The sequence below is a fragment of the Cynara cardunculus genome (assembly GCF_001531365.2).
Source record: "Cynara cardunculus var. scolymus isolate 2C chromosome LG 10, CcrdV1, whole genome shotgun sequence".
NCBI lineage: Eukaryota > Viridiplantae > Streptophyta > Magnoliopsida > Asterales > Asteraceae > Cynara > Cynara cardunculus.
In genome coordinates, this window is record NC_037537.1 from 3,698,966 (window position 1) to 3,706,668 (window position 7,703).

Genomic DNA, 7,703 nt, shown 5'->3' on the forward strand with positions numbered 1-7,703 from the left:
TATATATATACGTTACCGCAATTTATATCGCTTTTTTTACGTAATGGTGTTGTGGAGGATTACCACATCATCGTCGTCCATAAACTGATATAACGTATTCGTTTTAAAAAATAAATTGAAAGGACCACGTAAACTTAACTTTTTCCTCACACGTTTGACAACCCCAGAATACGTTATTGACGAAGACAAACGTATTGCACATGTAGGGGAGGTTATCGGAAGGTACTCTAAAACACCATTTATATCTTGGAATAAACCGTCACTTCGAAGATACACACAAACATTATCACTTTCACGTGATTTCATGTTTTGTGATGGTTGATTGTGTTTAGTGGTTAAAGGTTGTGATGGTTTATTGTGTTTAATGGGTTAARGRTTGTGAGAGTAAAATATATGAGAAAAGAAATGGAAGGGAATGTGTGAAAAATTATGAATTAGGAGGTTGGTATTTATAGTGAAATTGGTATTAGAAAAAAAAATTAAAATTTTTTTTTTTTTACCCGGATCACCCCCGGTACAGTAAGGATCGCCCCGGGGGCGAGGTCAAACACGGTCAACAAGGTGAACAGTAATCTCGACTTTTGAGGAATTTTTTTTAAGGCTTTTAAGGGGGATCGTCCCCATTGTCCGGGTGGTTATTTTGGCAAAACCTCTAAAATGTGGTTATTTTGTGGCAAATGGTTGTGTAAACCAGTTATTTTTATAAATAACCCTTTGGGATTGCTTATTTTAGGTTTTTTTTTTAATTTATTTCAGTCTGACATCGGTGATAAGCTAAATGTTAGTGTTTGGATGGGGAAAAATAAAAACTGTTTATACCGGTGCCAAACCGGTAATAAACAGTTTTTGATAAGTTAATCCTTCCTGACTTATGAAAAACTGTTTATTACCAGTTTACCATTTTAACCATGTTTTATTAATGTTTGTTAATTATTAATCTTATTAATATAAATTATTAATCTTATTGATATAAATTTTGTCGATAATATGAAAGACGGTCCTTTTTTGTCCTTTTACATATATAAGCAAAAATTTGTCAAACACTAAAAAACAACTTATCAGCTTATTGCTTTTTAGTACCGCTATAAGTTAATCCAAACACTCTTTACAAAACTCCTTTTTGATACCACATAAATTAATAAGCACTTTTACAAAAAAAACATAAGTTATTTTAAATAAGCAATCCTAAACACCCCCTTAATCTCAAACTCATCTATGGATAGCGTTTGGTATACGAATTGATCTGATGCATCTCATTTTAATGTACATCTACGAGTAGAGATATTTATTATGCTTCTTACATTTACTCTTCTTCTTATCAGAACTCAGCCCAAGTTGTACTTCCCTCTAGATTTTATCTGAATTACAAAGATACCTCTTTGTTTCAACAAAACATCTTTAGAAACATGGGCAACTAGTCTCACGAATAAGGTCGCTAATAAAGTCATGGGAATGCCCAGATCGGCATAAAACCCCATTTTTGAACTAGGGTTTGCTCATTCTTCAACCTCTTCGTTTATCTTTTGATTTGGGCCAATTTTGGTTGGTGCGATTTTGGTAGCTTTTGGATGGAAGATTGGAGTATTCCAAAGTCTGGATTGGAGATTTGAGTTGATAATCTTCAAGTTCTTGAGAAGATAAGTTTCTTGGGTGTTTTGAGCTTTATATGGGGATCTTTGTGGATTTGAAGCTTGTGTTCATTTTGGTGCATTTATAGACTTGGATTGTGGTATTGAGAAGATTCTTGGAGACCTTTGCCTACGGATCTCAGTCTTAACCTAACAATATGAGTTTTAAGTCGCTTAGTGAAAACTAAAATACATGTTAAAACTGTCTTGTTCAAATCTCCAAATATTTTCTTTATGATTTATCACCTATTCTGGTGCTTATTTGGGTTTATTTCACTTTGGGTGTATTTGATGTCATAAAGAAATTGGTGAAATACACACTGTTGGGTTGGTGGAGATTTTGAAAACACAGATCCAATGATTTTTTTTCTTGGTGGTTTATTGAAACAGCTGATGGTCTTTTTGACCTATATCGTGCTTTGCTAAATGATTCGTATAATATTTTGAGAAAATGCATATGTATTAAGTTGCTTGCATTTATCAAAGGATAAAGCATGTGTTGGTAATATTTAACGGTTTAGAACCATAAATGGAAGTTATGGTAAGTTTTTATACTAAATGGGAGCATTGTGTTGTATACGGATATTTAGTACATAAAAATGCAATAACAATTGGATGGGTGGGTCAAATAAGTTGTAAGTATTGTTGTTTAATATTGATTTATAAGAGTTTTGGGGTTTTGTCAATGATTTTTGACTCAAAAGTCTTGGGGGTTTTGCCCAACTTTGACTATCTAGTTTTATATTGGGATATTGAAGTGTACAGATTTGCAAAATTATTGAGAATTACATGTGTTGAGAGTGTTTATCATTCAAGTGTTGAGTCATGTAATTTGGGACTGTAATGTATTTGATCCATAGGCATATGAGTTAATTGTCAATAAATGAGGAGTTTTGATGTCCTCGCTTTATAACTAGAGTATTCTAGAGTAATCGTGAGCATTCCAGCGAGTCCTCGTCTAGATTTGGATACCGGGGCCATTAACTATTATGGTGTAACTTATATAGAGAATAAGTATGCAATAGGGGTGTTCATGGTTCGGTTTGGGCAATTTAATCATCCAAACCGCAATGGCGGTTTAAAACTTTTCCAAACCAAGCGGTTTGACCTCAATTGACCAAGCCAAACCACAAAAGGCAGTCTCGTCGGACCGAATTAGGCGGTTTGGGCCTCTTGTAGGTTTTAAACTAAAAAAATGTAACATCTATATCCAAAATTAGATTTCTACCAATATAACAATATTAAAAAATGGTATACATAATTTGGAGGTACAAGATTGTTCTCTTATTTTTACAAAACATAGGTGTTCTTATTTGAACCCCCCTGTAGGATGTATGTATGTGTGTGTGTGTATAGAGAGAGAGAGAGAGAGATAGTTAAGGGAAAAACTCCCAAGAAAATGAAAAACTGAGGAACACTCTGGTAACCATTTACTTAGGTGGTATACACATGTACATACAAGTGATTAAAGTTGTTTATTGGTTTTTATGCACGTGTGCATATGCATATCGGACAAGTTACTTATAAATTACATGTATTCACATGTGCATACCGTTTAAAAGAACTGTTATCAGGGTGTTCCTTAGCTTTTCATTTTTGCGGTTTTCCATCGAAACTGGCTATATATATATATATATATATATATATATATATATATATACATAATATTTGTATCACATAAACTTGTTGATCGTGGAACGGGTTGACGATACTATGTGCAAAATAAATAATTTTAATTTTTGAAACTATCATTTATTGATTTTGCGTCTAGTAATATTGGAAGAAATATTTTTGAATGACTTATTAGCATTTTTGTACTCAAATTTTCTTTTTGATAATAAAAATCATTTATTGAATATGTACTTCGTGCTTTGAGGATCCTCTTTTCCATACGTCTATGGCTTACATAGGAATGGGTTTGGTAGGTGGGAGGTGCCTAGAGTCGAATCAAATATGGTGCTTGAAAGGTTGAACATAAACTTTAGGGTAAATTGTACGAAAATGTAACCAATTTTTTTTTTTTTTGTTGAAAGGCAAATTTTAACAAGAAAATGGAAAAAAAAAAAAAAGGCATCAAGTGGGATCTACAAGAAACAGAAAACCACACCAAGAGTCACCCCGAAACAAAAGAGGAGTAGGAACAAACGAAAACCAACAATAAACTACAACCAAAACGAGAACCTAAGCCGGAAGAAGAATGTTCATACAACCGCTGCAAAAGGGGTGCAGAACCAAGAAACCCGAGAAATTGATAACAACATGCATCTCAAGTAAATCCAATTTAAAGTTTGGAATTGGATGTCATCCAGGAGATCGAAACTTAAATCGACCCCTTTAGAGACCCGAGATTTCTAAATCTCCAAAGAAAGAAAGGAAGCCGCAATCCAAATTACCGCTTGTAGGATTCCCTTTAAAAATTCGAGACCCGTCTTCCTCCACCAAAGTGGATCAACTCATGAATGGAGGTAGGCAGATTGCAATTGATGTTCCACCAAATGAAGATGTATTTCCATAGGTTGACGGCGTGCTTACATCCAAGCAAGCAATGCTCCCACGATTCAATATGATCTTTACACACTGCGCAAAGAATCGAGTCTAGATCGATACCTTTGTAACATTCCCTTTTTCACCAAGGATAACATACTTTTAAACCTTCATTTTGGTATTTGAGACGTGACATCTCAAACATTTAACTATTTTGGTACATGAGTAAACGATATAATTAGTAATCGGTTACCATGTTGAAAAGATGAATAACATGTTATGCAACTCAATATTATTTGATGTGATATATATTTGTTATATAAACTTAGTTTTACATATTTTGTATTTGATGGTGATAATGATGATCTTGATGAAACCGGAGGATCCCAGTTCGTATCATCAAATGGATATGGCTTCTTACCAATTTTCTTCACTACTAGTGATCGCTACGACTTGCATTTATTGGTCATGGTGTTAGCAGGGATGCAACCGGGATTGGGGGGAGTAGGAAGTTGACAAAATGAAGTTATCTTGTCGATTAAAGGTAATCAAACAAAATGTTAATGCGAGATGTGCGATTAATGTTCTTTATCATAATTCTCTTGAGACTTTGAAAGGAAATTTGATGTGCGATGAGTATGGATAAAAAAAACAAAAAACATAAATATAGTGGCTTTTGTTTGTGAAATGTTAGAAGAGATATTAAAAATAAATGTTTATGGGAGGGAAATAATATTTTATTAAATTTATTGAATGTTTTAATAGTGCAGTTAATACTAAAATTGTTAAAAATAGAGTAACTATTGGAGTTGAATATAATTTTTTTGGAGATTTTGACTTTTGATACTTTATTTTAGAAATACTATAACATAGTTGTTGGACATATTCTAAGTCATAAGCTAGTTTTTTTCAAAAGTTATTTCAAATGTTTATTGGAGTTTTTCCCTTTATACCTATTATATTTTATCATAAATGTCTCTTATATATCTTTCAGTTATTTTACAGTGTCATCTAATTTATCAGTTAATTTTATTAAATGTGGGTCATTTTAGTGTTATCGATCATCTTGGTGTAGTTGTGATTCACAAGAGATCGTTACCGTTTTAGTTAAGTAATAATATAGGTTAAGAGGTACGCAATAAGCAAACATGTAACATAAAGCGAGATCAAAAGGACCACAACCCTTTGCATTGGTATACAGCAAGTAAAATCAAGAAATATTTATAACAACCTTAGATTCAGAAGCCTTAAGTTTAGAAGGTTGAAAACTTCATCATGTATAGCTCGAGTTCAGAAGCCTTGAGCCCAGAAGGTCAAGGGTCAGTTAGAAAGCTATCTAAACTTCATAAGGTCTCAGAAGGCTAGTTTGTTTCTTAACTTTCCTAGATAGCCATTATTTGGTCTTATTTAGGGGTGAGCATTGGAACCAGGTACTTGCCTTTGGAACCGGAACCGATGCGATTGGTTATGGTTCTTAAATACAGAAGCAATCAGGACTGGTTCTGATTCCGATCCTCATTTTTTTGGAACTGTTAACCACACCAGGGCTGGTTCCAACCAAAACCGATGGTACCTGATATTTTTTAATAAAAAATATTTTATATGTTTATTATATTTAATAAATTAAAATTGAAATTATTAGTTATCTTTTAGGGTTACACTTACCGCTGTTTCCTATTATTTATGTAATTATTAGTTTTTAGTTTTCATCAGATTAATTTTCACCGTTTGTAGTTTATTTCTATATGTTGGTACTTTGTAATAGACTAATAGTTACTTTTATATAGTATGAAATGATAACATTTAAAAATAATCGGGTAACTAGTACCACAACCAGTTCCAAGCAGTTCCGGGACCGGTTCTCTAATATAAAGAACCAGTGTAAGCGGTTCCAGTTCCAGTTCCTTCATTACAGGAACTATCGGTTCCGGTTCCGAGACGGTTCCATAAATTTTTCATGGATACCCGTCTTTGCTCACCCCTAGTCTTATTCTATGGTAGCTATTTGGTAACTGTTTTGGTGCAAAAAATAATTACCTTTCCGCTAAAATTAACTATTGAATAACTACTTATATGAGTAGGTTATGATATCATGTGTTCTACCCTCAATTTTTGACTAAAATCTAGAATGCAAATTTGGATTATCCCAAAGTGAATTTCATTTAACCCAAAGCTAATATAGGGATGTGTTGATCCTCTCTATGAATGATTTGATGATGATCTTTTTTATCTATCGAAGTGTATTGTCTTCGTATTCAGCTTCAGCCATTATCACTGAGTCTATTCAGTGATCGTTGAACATGTATTGTAATTCGTTCAAGGACCAGTATCCTTCAAGAAAACAAAACTCACACCATAGATCTTTCAATGATATCGAAGATAGAAGCTGAAGATAGAGACCAACAAGTTTGTTATCTAGAGTGGTTTTCAGTGATAACAAGCTCGTCTACACAAATGTGAAGTCTACGCAAGATTCAGCGAACACTGATGAGACCTTCAGCGTCATTCCAGTGTCAGCAATCAAATGAATCTTGTCGAACAAGATTAGTTTTTGTCTCGTTCTTCTACACACAAAGAACAAACTTATACCTTTTTAATGTAAGGTACAGTACGGAGTCACTCTACTGTCTCCAAACGTGTTTACCTACTTTATGAAAGAAGATTGTTCATATACTGCCAAGATTGTATACTTGCAACAAAGGACAAGCTCTCCTCTAAGGGTTTGCCACGTGTTGTGTACCTTTTCAATTGCATTAAATGCAATGGGTACAAAAAGCTGAGTAATTTTCTCTTCTCAGCACACTTATGAATCTCACATCCAAATATCCTTGCCTTGAAGATCTTACCCAAGAAGATATTTCTCCTTCTATACTCTCTATCTTAGAGAAAGACAACCACTCTAACGAGTGAATAGCACATTATTTCTTAACCTATTTCTTGTAGCAAGTCTTTTCTTATTGCTATTTGTAATTTGTGTGTATCTTTGATTGTTTAGATAAGTTTTGTATCTTATCTTTTCTGCAAAGAATCTGTAAAATTATGTATTGATCTTCTTTATCAATATATAACTTTTAAAAGTGAAAGCTGATGCGTTTGTATTCACCCCCCTCTTTCTACAAATTATTATATATAAATAGAGATGGCCAAACGTAACCGGCCCGGCCCGTAACTGACGGAGGCCCGGAACCGAGACCGGCTGAAGACCATAACCGACCGGGACCGGTAGTAACCGGTTGCGGTTTTTAGGAAATTCTTGGACCGGAACCGGTTACAAAACCGGTTATGGGCCCGGCCCGGTCAACAAAAAAGTCAACAAAAGTCAAAAAGTCAAACTAGCCGTTGGAAGTCAAAAAGTCAAACTAGCCGTTAGATTTAGTCAAACTAGCCGTTGGAGCCTTCTTATGGCCGTTTTTTTCATCTTTCTAGCTACCAAAACATGTATAAATAGAGATGGGAGTTCCTTAGTTTGTTACCAACTCATCTCATCTTCAAAAACGCAAAAAACGCTATCAATTCTCGGTTTTTCGCTTCATTTTTTGAATTCGTTACGTATTAATTTCTCGTTTCCACTTCACAATTCTCGTTTATTTC